A 13122-nucleotide genomic window follows, 5' to 3' on the forward strand; every position below is an offset into this window, starting at 1 on the left:
TTTTTTTTTAACACTTATTTATTTTTGAGACAGAGAGAGCATGAATGGGGGAGGGTCACAGAGAGAGGGAGACACAGAATCTGAAACAGGCTCCAGGCTCCGAGCCGTCAACACAGAGCCCGACACGGGGCTTGAACCCACGGACCGTGAGATCATGACCTGAGCCAAAGTCGGACGCTTAACTGACCAAGCCACCCAGGCGCCCCTATTTACTCTTTTTTTTTTTTTTTTTAAATTTTTTTTCAACGTTTATTTATTTTTGGGACAGAGAGAGACAGAGCATGAACGGGGGAGGGGCAGAGAGAGAGGGAGACACAGAATCGGAAACAGGCTCCAGGCTCTGAGCCATCAGCCCAGAGCCTGACGCGGGGCTCGAACTCACGGACCGCGAGATCGTGACCTGGCTGAAGTCGGACGCTTAACCGACTGCGCCACCCAGGCGCCCCAAGTCTTGATAGTTTAGCTGGGTACTAGGCTTCCAAATATTTTCTCTTAGCATGTTGAAAATGTTATTTTACTGAAATTCTGGCTTTTTTTGTTACTTTTGAGAATGTGTTCACAATTTAACTATCATTTTTTTAGGTAACCTGCATTTTTCTCTGTTTTAAAGATCTTCCCATGCTGTTTGTGTTCTACAGTTTCATTACATGGTGTGGATTTAATTTTATCCTACGGGGGGTTTATAGTGATTCCTCAGTCTGGGATTTCATATCTTGCATAAGTTTTATAAAAAAATTAGCAGTCATGGGACAGCTGGGTGGCTCAGTTGGTTGAGTGTCGCGATCTCATGGTGAGTTCGATCCAGTGTTGGGCTCTGCTAACAGCTCAGAGCCTGGAGCCAGCTTCAGATTTCCGCTCTGCCCCTCCCCCACTGTGCTCTGTCCCTCAGTCTAAGTCAACTTTGCTTATGGATAATTTATGTACAGTAAACTTTATTTGTAGTGAAAAGTTTTGAAAGATGTATATACACTTATCAAAAGCTGCCACAATCAAATTATAGAGCAGTACCATCACTCCCCAAAATTTCTGTGTGCTTCTTTACAGTCCATGTTTCCCTTCACCTTGGCTCAGGAACTATTGTAGATTAATTTGTGTTTCCTAAAATTTTATATAAGTTAAATCATACAGTTGTATTTTTGGGCTTAGTTCCTTTCACATAGCATAATGCATGTGAGATTTATCCATTTAGTTGCATATATCAGTAATTTGTTAGTAGTATTCTGTTATATGGTTGTGTCAGGTGATTTTGCTTATTCACTGTTCATGGACATTTGAGTTGTTTCCAGGTTTTGGATGTTATAAATGAAATTGCTATGCGCATTCATGTATAAATCTTTGAGTGTTTGTATACTTTCCTTTTCAGAGTGGAATGGCTGGGTTGTATGGTGGTATATGTTTAATTTTTTAAGAAATTACCAGTTTTCTGAAGTGGTGACACCATTTAAGCAGTATGTGAGAGCTCTGTTTGCTTCATATTCTTACGAATACTTGGTATTGTTGGCTTTTTTTTTTTTAAGTTTATTTTATTTGAGACAGTGCAAGTAGGGGAGGGGTGGAGAGAGAGAGGATCCCAAGCAGGCTCTATGCCGTTAGCATGGAACCTGACATGAGGCCCAGTTCCACCTACCGTGAGATCATGACCTGAGGGGGAATCAAGAGTTGGATGCTTAACTGACTGAGCCATTCAGGCACCCTGGTATGGTCGGCCTTTTTAATTTTAGCCATTCTCATGGAGGTGTAGTAGTATCTCACTGTGGTTTTAATTTGCATTTTCCTAATGACTGATGATGTTTAACATCTTTTCACATATTTATTGGCCATTTATATATCTTCTGGAGCAACTTTGTGGTTGCTTCTGTTGGGCACTCATGGCTAGTCCCAATCTGGGACCAAAATGTATGTAATTTTTCTCTACTTGTAGATTTTCAGGCCATGAGCTTAGGCCGCAAAACGACTATGGTTTTGAATTCCTAGGAGGGTTTTTTCCTCCCACTTCACTAGGTGAGCAAGACAATCTTCCTTATTTCCCTGTGGACAGATTTTTTTCCCCTGGTCTGTCTTTATTGAATGTCTTAGCCTTTGTATAGGGATCTCAGCTGCTCTTTGTAGGCTCAGAATCTGTCTCCTGGACAAAGAGGTGGTTATAAATTCTTTACACTGCTAGGATAGCTATGCTGTCAGGTTGCTTTTCCTGGGACTTCCTTACTTTCTTGTGAGCTCAGTTTATCTATGTATCAGGATCCAGTCAGGAAAATAGAAACCACACATAGCTATTTTAAAAGTGAACTCAGTAAAGGGAATTAGTTTAAAGCCTTGCTGGAGGGCTGGACAAGCAAAAAGGGTATCTTTGATGTAATAACTGCATTAAGCAGCTACTTCATCTAGGGCTGAAAAACAAAGGGAAGAAAGGTTGGAGTTCTCAGATCCTGTAAGTCTGAAGGGATCTGGAGGAACTACGCCCTGATTCTCTGAGGAGAGGGCGTCTCCTGGTGCTGCTGGTTTCTCAGGTGTTCTCAGGAAGGGCCTGGAGGAGCCAGGTTTGGTTGAGTTCTGCCCAGCTGGTGCTGGTGCCTCTGAGGGGGGCGCATTGAGGCTGGTTCTGGGAGTTTAGCAAGAAGTGGGAAGGAACCAACTGCCGTTGTCAAGAAACAGCAGGCCATACGAAGGAGGAAGTTCCTGCCTTCCATTTTCCCTTTAGCACCTCCTACAGAGCGTAACAGGGAGCCAGCTGGCAAAGGTGTGATAGGGTTGGCGGAGTCCAAGCCCCAGTGTCACAGAGCAGAGTGTAACAGGGTAGGTGTGGAGCTGAGAGATAGTAACTTAATTGGCACACTCTAAAAGGATGTTTATTATATTTTTCTAAGCATTTCCAGGTGTATTTGGTGGGAAGATTCTCAGGTTATCTCATTTATTATATCAACAGTCATAGCAATAGTTAACATTGTTTTTTTCTTCAGGATATACTGTGAGCAGGCTCTGTTCTAAGTGCTTTACGTGAACTGCTTCCCAAAGTTCTATGAGGTAAATACTGTCATTATTACTATTCCCTTTATTTAATAGGCAAGGACACTGAGACACAAATAAATTAAGTAGTCTATTCAAAGCCATACAGTGTAAGTGGAGTTGGTGTTCTAATCCAAGCATTCTGGGTTCCATAACCCACATTCTTAACTTTCTTACTATGCTGAAAGTTTTTCCCTATGTCAAACCGAACTCTATCTTTCTGTAATTTCTACTCACTAGTTCTGGTTTTGTCTTCCTGCAGAACACATACATTTTTCTCTTCACCTGCACGACAAGTGTGCATATATTTGAACACATTTTCGTGTTCTCCCTCACTAAACATCTGTAGTTCTTCCCTCACATTTGCTACAATACATGACTTGTAGACTTTTCACCACAGTTGTTTCATTCTTTAGCTGCGTGGACTCTGACTTTGCTTTTTAAAAGTGGGGCACAGAGTTGTCTTCTAACACAACCCAAGCCTGCGCTGGTGTTTTGGGCAGCTGTGTTACATTCATGGTTCACTGAGAGTGTGACATCCTCTCTTCTGCCTCCCACCATATGCAGCCTGCTCCCTCCCCTACCCCAAGGGCCCAAAGGCAGCCTTTTTAATATAAACTGCTGTACCAAGTCTCTACCATCTTGTATTAGTTTAGTGAATGCAAACCTTCATATTTAATCATGTTAAATTGTATCTTGTTACTTTTGGTAGCATAAGAACTGTTGAGAGCTTTTTTGCCAGATCACATCTAAAAGCATTGTATTTTCTCTCCTTCATAGTTTATAATGCCAAAGCTTGACAAGCGGGCTTTATATGTTTTCATTCTGTCTTTGGTAAAAACGCTAAAAATGGTAGGTTTGAGAAATAAGCTGTGTGTAATACTACTATAGGTCTTACTTCAGTTGACGGAGGTTTGAGGGGGAATAGTTTTGGCTGTTCTTTCTGCTAAATTGGAGGAGGAGCTATCTGGAATGATATCTTGGCTGTCAGTGAGGGGAGGAGAGAATCAAGGTTAAGGGTTGGCCGTTGGGCAATCAGTCATCCTAATAAGGGACCACTTGGCAGAAGTAAAATGATCTGGTGGCTGTAGAAGGGGAAGAGGGCATATTGCACAGCATGCTCCTGGGTTGAGGCCTCAGTAGACAGCTGTGTCAGCTGCCCTTTCTGTCCTATTTAAGGGCTGATTTCTTTGAAGCCAGTGCAGGAAATGCCAGTGATTGAGCCTGGCAGATTTCTTCTGCCTTATTGCAATTGAGGACAGGTTTTATATGGTGAGGAGTAAAGACTGTATATTTCAGGCTTATTTATTTGACCACTTGAGTGCCTTCCTGTGACTGGCCAGACATACTTCTTTTGCAGGCTATCAAGCTTTTGGTACCCGATGACAAGGTGGATGCAATGTGACCCTGGATCTTGGTCCTTCGTGTGGGTAGCAACTGTTTTGCCCTGTAAGTGGGCATTTGTCAAGTGTCTCACTTCTGGATGGCCTCAGTGAGGGTCGAGATAACAATAGCTTTGATTACCTACTTTTCTATCTTCCATGTGGTGTGATGGTGTGAGTTTGAGGGAAACCTCTTGTTCCTTAGGAGTTTGCTACTGTACCCCTCATGAATTGCTGCAAAGTGGACTCTGTCTGGTTGCTGACCTCCCAAAGCCCAGTTTCCTTAGGCAGTGAGCAAATAAACAATGAGTGCCTGTTTTATCTCTCAGAGAGCTGAGTATATAAAGAAATGTACAATACAGGATTTCCCTCCTCACCAACTGTTCAAACCTGTAGATTCTTTATAGGAATCATAAATATTTATATACTCTTGTGTGTGTTCAAATCTATCGATACTTTATGAGAAAAATATAACAAACTCTTTGCCTACATTTGCCAGTTGTTAACATTTTGCTGCATTTGCTCTCCGTTCTTCATATTCTGAACCTTTGGACTATTAGATGCAAACATCATGTTACTTCATCCTAAATATAATTCAGCAGTGTTTCCTAAAAACAAGAGTATCTGCCTATATAATAACAATACAGCTAGGTCTCAGGAAATTTAGGATTGATTCAGTACATCCAGTGTATAATACTTGTTCAGACATCTCACATTTTCCCAGTAATGTCTTTTATAGATTTTTTTTTTCAAATCAGCCTTCAGTGAAGGGTCATTCATGCATTTAGTTGTGATAATTTTGTCATGCCCCTTGAGCAATTCCCTAATCTCTCAATCTTGAATGCTTTTTTATCTGTCGCAACATTGACATTCTTTGAGAGGTTAGGTAGATTTTTGCAGAATTTTTTTAAGTGTATTTATTTATTTTGAGAGAGAGTGTGATTGGGGGGAGGGGCAGAGAGTGAGAGGGAGAGAGAGAATCCCAAGCAGGCTCCATGCTGTCAGTGTGGACCCCGACATGGGGCTCTATCTCACGAATTGTGAGATTGTGACCTGAGTCAAAACCAAGATTTGGATGCTTAACCAACTGAGCCACCTGGGCACCCCTAGAATATTTCTTAATTTGGATTTGTATGATTATCTCCTCTTCATTAGATTCAGGTTAAACATTTTTAGTGGAACTAGATAGGTTAATACAGTAGTTTGATTAGTGAAGCTAGAAAACACATGGACTCACTCTTCAGTTTTGCATGACTGTATATAATTTAGCACTCAACTGTGTTGTCTAGTCTGTAAGCTCTATAGGAATTGAGAGAAGAGGGAACTCAGTAGGGCCTGGAATAACTAGGAGAGACTTTGGCAGGAACATGAATAGAATTTGAGATAGTTGGAGTATATGGTTAGATAAGCTGCTCTTTGGGTTTTACATCCCACTATTTAAAAAAAAAAATTGTTAGGGCGCCTGGGTGGCGCAGTCGGTTAAGCGTCCGACTTCAGCCAGGTCACGATCTTGCAGTCCGTGGGTTCGAGCCCCGCGTCGGGCTCTGGGCTGATGGCTCAGAGCCTGGAGCCTGTTTCCGATTCTGTGTCTCCCTCTCTCTCTGCTCCTCCCCCGTTCATGCTCTGTCTCTCTCTGTCCCAAAAATAAATAAACGTTGAAAAAAAAATTTTTTTAAAAAATTGTTTTTTACATTTATCTATTTTTTGAGAGACAGAGACACAGAGCACAAGTTGGGGAGGGGCAGAGAGAGAAGGAGACACAGAATCCAAAGCAGGCTCCAGGCTCTGAGCTGTCAGCACAGAGCCCGATGTGGGGCTTGAACTCACAAACCGTGAGATCATGACCTGAGCCGAAGTTGGACGCCCAACTGACTGAGCCACCCAGGCGCCCCTCCATCCTACTAATAAAGTTGCATGTATATCATGAAAAATGAATTTCCTCTTCAGATTTAGAGTGCTGTATCTTCTATGGTGTTTGTACTACTGGGAAGCGTTTACTTTAGAGCTCTTGCTTTGGCTTCAGAGGTGATGCCCAGGATTTTGCCAGCTGCCTAACCTTGGGAAAGTTTCTTCACTTGCAAGTTAGAAAGAGTATTAATAACTATTTAATAAGTTATTGTGATGCTCAAAGTGAAGAACTGCATAAATATTTGAATCAAAATATTTGAATGCCTTGGGGCGCCTGGGTGGCTTGGTAGGTTAAGCATCCAGCTTTGGCTGAGGTCATGATCTCCCAGTTCGTGAGTTCGAGCCCCTCATTGGGCTCTCTACTGTCCGCACAGAGCCCACACATCTTCTGTCTTCCTCTCTCTCTGTCCCTCCCTCTCTTTCTCAGTCTCTCTCAAAAATAAATAAACATTAAAAAAAAAATAATTAAAAAAATAATAAAATATTTGAATGCCTTTAGGTGGGGACAACACTCCATAGTTCTGCCATATGCTCCACTGGAGAATCCATTTCTTTTACCTGCCTGACTCAGGTATTTGAATTTACCACTGCTGGATAACTCAAGGCATGGGAATGAAAAATAGAGTCTTATGCAGAGAGAAGTGGGAAGACTGGCTTGATTAGTTCAGAGTGTATGCTGTGGAGTAGTGGGAGTAAGGTTGAATAAATGACTTGAGGCCATATAATGGAGGGCTTTGAAAATGAAGCCAAATAATTTAGATATAATGCTTTAGACAGAAGAAAGCCATGGAAGGTTTTTGAGGAGAAACACACTTGGAAATTAGTGATATGGAGCCTCCTGAGGAAGGACTTCTCTTGGTTTGGAGACCAGAATCCTAATAGGGCCTTCCCAGTGCTGACCAAGGCGTGGGGGTGGGGGTAGGGGTGTGGTGTGGTTTGGCAATCTTGCCACAGGAGGCCAGAATTTCTGCCCCAGTGACTCTTCCTGCTCTGCCACTGACTCACCCCATTGACCTAGGCTGCGTGGCTTCCCTTCCGTTTGCTGTCTGATCTACAGAATGCTGGGGCTGCCCAAGATGATATGAAGCTGAGCTGACCAACAGTGGGTGGGATGGGAGAATGAACAAGCATTCCTGCCCCTTTGCCCCTTCCCTGGGTAGAGGCTAATTCTAAGCCAGTCTGCCAGGGATCTTGTCCAGGCCTGGGGAAGCTGTCCACCAGGAGGTAAGTTCAAGATGGTTTCTGTTCTTTCTCTGCTTTTTCGTAGATCAGCCTTTTCCTGAACAGAAGCTTTATTATTTTCTTTTTCTCTGATTCATGTTCTTCATAGTGACCTTTCAATTACTTGAAGCACATGGGTTACTGCAGGAGGTAGGAAGAGAGTTTTTTGTTTGTTTGTTTAAATATTTTGGGGAGAGCGCAAGTGGAGGAGGGGCAAAGAGGGGAACGGAGGATCTGAAGTGGGCTCTGCACTGACAGGCTGACACCAGGGAGCCCGATGTGGGGTTCAGACTCACTAACCTTGAGATCATGACCTGAGCCGAAGTCGGATGCTCAGCCTACTGAGCCACCCAGGGAGAGAGGTTAATAAACATATATTCTTGCTTTGGGGGGAAGTGGTCATAGGTTTCCCTTTATCCAGAACTCTTGTGAACTACATACTAAACAATGACTTATACCTGTAGGGGCGATTATAGAGAGATAACTGGTGTTAAGCCGATCTTTCTCAGCTACTGAGTTTCGGAACCATTCTGGTGTGCTTTAGTGTCTCAAGTTATTTCCTTTCCCTTTGAAAGACAGCAGTGAGGAACACGGAAATGGGAGGAATATGGATTAGGATATGTTTGTGGATTATGCTAGAAGTCAGAGTGACTGGGTTGCTAGTCCTGACTGTTGCTGACCAGCTGTGTGACCAGGGACAAATTACGTAACCTCTGGACTGAAGTTTTTTCATATATAAACATAAACAGTTTGGATTATATGATACGGAAGATTTCTTCCAGGGCCAAAATTTATGACTACATAATGTGTGATTGTAAAGGAACATAGGGTCGCCTAGGTGGCATAGTTGGTTAAGCATCTGACTTCAGCTCAGGTCATGATCTCGTGGTTTGTGGGTTCAAGCCCCGTGTTGGGCTCTGTGCTGACTACTCAGAGCCTGTAGTCTGTTTAGGATTCTGTCTCTCGCTCTCTCTGCTCCTCCCCCATTTGTGCACGTGCGTGCGCTCTCTCTCAAAAATAAACAGTAGGGACACCTGGGTGGCTCTGTCGGTTAAGCATACGACTCTTGGTTTAGGTTCAGGTCATGATCTCACGATTTCATGAGTTTGAGCCACGCACTGGGCTCTGTGCTGGCAGTGCAGAGCCTGCTTGGGATTCTCTCTCCGCATTCTCTGCCCCTCCCCCACTCACGCTGTCTCTGTCTCTCTCAAAATAAATAACCTAAAAAAGTAAACAGTAAATTAATGTAATAGCTTAACACGTGACATATATTGCACATATCTTGTCCTCTTTGTTGTAGTTGTAGGACACTTAACAGTATTTGTAAGTTTGTCCTCTTCAAAGTAATTGTGTTCTCAGACTTTATATTTATTCTGGTGATGCTGCCAATGCTCAGAATATTTTTGGCTTCTAAGCCAATCTTTTGAATGTCCTCAGAAGTAGCAAATCTTCACTGAACCTTGCTTGGTGGGTTCACAGCCAAAAGATACTATAAGCCAAAGAGTCAAGCAAGGCAGTACATTTTTTGGTGAAAAATGAGGTGTGACTGCAAAACAGTAAGATTTAATTTTTGTGTGTCTCACAGAGTAGACTTTAAAGGCAGTTTCCAAAAGAGTGTTTCATATATATTTTGAGCAATGATTATATTGTTAGAATAAGTAAATAACTTCCTACAGAGACTATTTTGACTGCAGTTTTCATTTGATTTAATAAGATTGGAAATTTTGTTTAAAAAGGTGTCACTTAATTTTTTTTTTAATTTTTGTTAATTTTTATTTATTTATTTATTTTGAGAGTGCGAGCTTGAGCCAGGGAGGGGTAGAGAGAGGGGAAGAGAAAGAATCCCAAGCAAGCTCTGTGTTGTTAGAGCGGAGCCTGATGTGGGGCTTGAACTTACGAGCCCTGAGATCATGACCTGAGCAGAAATTAAGAGTTAGGTGCTTAACCCACTGAGCCACACAGGTGCCCTGTCTTTTTTTTTTTTTTTTTAATGAAAAAAAAAATTTTTTTTTAAATGTTTACTCTTGAGAGGGCCAGACGGAGAGAGGGAGACACAGAATCTGAAGCAGGCTCCAGACTCTGAGCTGAAGCACAGAGCCCAATGTGGGGCTCAAACTCAAAAACGCAAGATCATGACCTGAGCTAAAGTGAGACACTTAACTGACTGAGCCACCTAGGCGTCCTTTCTTTCTTTTTTTTTTAAGTTTTAATCATTTATTTTTGAGAGAGAGAGAGAGAAAGTGAGCTCAAGCACAGGAGGGGCAGAGAGAGAGAGAGAGAGAGAGAGAGAGAGAGAGAGAGAAAGAGAAAGAAAGAAAGAAAGAAAGAAAGAAAGAAAGAAAGAAAGAAAGAAAGAAAGAAAGAAAGAAAGAAAGAAAGAATCCCAAACAGGCTCCATGCTGTCAGCGCAGAGCCTGATGCGGGGCTTGAGCTCACAACTGCAAGATCATGTCCTGAGCTGAAATCAAGAGTCAGACACTTAACCGACTGAGCCACCCAGGTGTCCCTGTCACTTCCTTTATACTCACTGTGCATATATGCTTGCTTCTAGGTCAAGGTGACTAGATAGTGTGAGAAAATTAGCCTTTCTCGTGTAGTCCTCCCAAATCACAAATGGTATTGGGGGCCAGAAAGGATTGGAACATGCCGCTGTAGGACACTGTAGCTGAGGAGCCATTGCGTCCCATCTCCAGAATCAGTCACAAGTTCTTCAGACTGTAGCACCCTCTGCTCACCAGTATGTCAGAATCCATCAGGTGGTGTGGTAGAGTGGAAGCAGATGTCTTTTTCTGGGAAAAATGATAGATCAGGCTACTCCATTGATCTTTATTTTTTATTTTTTTGGTCAGCATTTGGGTTTGAGAAAGGGTGAGGATAGGCAGGGGGATGGGAAGAGGGAAAGCAGCCTATCTTGAACTGATTTCAATTAGGCTGATTGATTGAAGGCCTGGAATCTTGTTGGTGGTTTTGTTGATAACTAGTCAGTAAATTAAGGTGTTAGGCAGCAGGGTCAACAAAACATTCTGTCGCTGTATGATCATTTGCAATTCTCTTTCTTTTTTAATGTATGTATATGTTTTTATTTTTTTAATTTTTTATTAAAAAAATTTTTTTTAATGTTTTCATTTTTGAGAGACAGAGACAGGGCATGAGTGGGAGAGGGGCAGAGAGGGAGACACAGAATTGGAAGCAGGCTCCAGGCTTTGAGTTGTCAGCACGGAGCCCGATGTGGGACTCAAACCCATGAACCGTGAGATCATGACCTGAGCCAAAGGCAGATGTTCAACCGACTGAGTAACCCAGGCACCCCTATATTTTTTTATTTTGAAAGAGAGAGAGACAGAGAGAATAGGTGGGGGAGGGACAGAGAGAGAGGGAACAGAGAATCCAAAGCGGTCTCTGTGCTGATAGCAGAGAGCCCAGTGCACGGCTCAAACTCATGGAACCGTGAGATTGTGACCTGAGCCGAAGTCGAACACTCAACTGACTGAGCCACCCAGGTGCCCCTGTAATTCTTTTTTACTCTAGGCCTTGTTTTCCTCATTTTGATATTGAAAAATTTACACGCTAAGAGTTCTAGATCTGAAAACAGGTAAGCCTAAGGAAATTTGAGCTGGGAAAGTATCTACTTGTTCTAAGTTGCTTGACTTTTGGATTAGGGGTAGGAGTGGAATTCCTTTTTAGCCCCTATGTTACAGTGATTTTACTCTCTACGTGCAGTCATAGCTGAGTGATCAAACATCAAGTAGCTGTTTAATGGGAAGCAGGCACTAGGAGCTTTCTCCTGAAAAACAATCACAGGACATGCTGGTCTGGGAGAAGTCATTGCCTGGTAGGACCTATTGTTTGAAAGAGGTGGGGGTGAATTTCATCAAAATGGACAGTGTGGATATCGTGATTTAGGAGATTTAGAGACTTTGTTCCCTGCTGTGGTTAATTTCAAGCCTATCTTTAAAGGGATTCTCTTAATGATTGGTGCAATGGGATTCATTTAGAGAAGAAGCCCCAGGTAACCACAATTAGAGTTGAATGGCCAAGAGTAGAGCCATTTGCTGGACAGAAAGTGCCCTAATCAGTTGCTTTTTGACACTTACATCCTATAGAGACCCCAAGGAGAGAATAGGCTGTTTGGTGAGCTCACTAGGCACTAGGCTGGGAGATTTGGGCTCTAAACAGAGGAGGAGGTGACCTGAAGAATCCACACTTCTTAATCTCCCTATTTCTCTTCTTTCCTTTAGTGCCCTTTAGTTTTAATTAAGATTGTGTAAACACAGTCAGCTTGCCAGTCCCCTTAAAGTGGCAGGCCCATGACATTTTTGGCTGTTCACTCACGCAAGGTATGTGACTTTAAATTGGAGAGATTGTCCTCTGACAGTTTGGCTTCACTGGCCTGCTTCACTGAAAGAATCCATTAGATTAGGGCCAGTAGGCTGTCATTCAGTCAGGCAACATTATTTGGCACCTACTGTGTGCAAGCATTGTGCTGAAATGGAGCTGGATGAGATGATTTCTGCTCTCTAGAAACTTAGTCAAGTGAAACATATTTGCAGCTAGTGTAGACCCAAAGAGGAATGGAATAAAATGTGCAGAAGAACAAGAAATATTGGGATATATGGAGGAAAGAACAGTTGTTTTTGAATTGGGGGAACAAGGAGAGCATCTGAAGAGAGAAGGCATTTGAGCCAGGTTATAAAAGATGAACTTGGACTTCAGTAGGTTTGGAAGAAAGCATTTTGAAGGAGGTTACACATGGGCAAAGGCACAGAGCTTGGAAAATGCCTGGCATGTTTGGGAAATGTGTTCTTGAGATAGAAGATATTTTAATTAATTATTTTTAGTAGTCTCTATATCCAATGTGGGGCTCAATGTCATGACCCCACGATCAGGAGTCACATGCTGTTCCAACTGAGCCAGGCAGGCACCCCCTGAATGTTTATGATGTGAGGAAGAACACAATCCAATCCATGTTATTTAGGTCTTGGTCTGTTTTCTTTAAGTGTAAGGTCTTAGATCTTAGGGTTGAGAAGGTGATGGTCCTGGGTCTAGAGTATAAATAAGGTTTGTAGGCATCTCAATATTACTCGATTTCCCAGTTACATTTACTAAGGCAGCTCCAGAAGCAAGAAGGCAGGAAATGGTAAGCAATGTACCTTTATTTATTTTTTAAAGTGTATTTATTTATTTTTAGAGAGAGCGTGAACGAGCAGGGGAGGGGCAGAGAGAGAGAGGGAGAGAGGATCCCAAGCATGCTGCATGCTGTCAGTGCAGAGCCTGACATGGGGCTCAATCCCATGCACCGCGAGATCATGACCTGAGCCAAAATCAATAGACACTTAACCTACTGAACCCCGCAGGCATCCCAGCAGTGTGCCTTTAGACTGAGCTTCTCCACACCCCCAGATGGTTTTCTTAGGCATGTACATTATGCAGTCTTCCTACTAGTGAGTTGCTTACTTCTTTGTTGTTGTTGTTGTTGTTGTTGTTTCGGGGGGAGGGGAGTTCCTTACTTCTGCTAATCCTGAGCTTTTGATTCTACAGCAGAAACCAAAAACATTTATTGAATCTGATTGAAAAGTAGTGTATATTCATTATAGGAAACAGGAAAAAT

At 42.5% G+C, this 13122-nt stretch overlaps 1 protein-coding gene across 2 annotated transcripts in view; it reads left to right on the forward strand.

Moving 5' to 3' along the window:
• Window positions 1–13122, forward strand: part of NUMA1 (nuclear mitotic apparatus protein 1) — a 72967-nt gene that overhangs the window by 2278 nt on the left and 57567 nt on the right. Inside the window, exon 1 of one of the 2 annotated variants that reach the window (XM_011286599.4) lies at window positions 7340–7517. The exons of the other annotated variant lie outside the window; for it this stretch is intronic. The gene's annotated coding sequence lies outside the window, so the exon portion shown is untranslated. Of the gene's footprint in view, window positions 1–7339; window positions 7518–13122 lie in introns of those variants that run through there. 2 annotated transcript variants of the gene reach the window in all.

This window comes from Felis catus, chromosome D1 (genome assembly GCF_018350175.1).
Source record: "Felis catus isolate Fca126 chromosome D1, F.catus_Fca126_mat1.0, whole genome shotgun sequence".
Taxonomy (NCBI): domain Eukaryota; kingdom Metazoa; phylum Chordata; class Mammalia; order Carnivora; family Felidae; genus Felis; species Felis catus.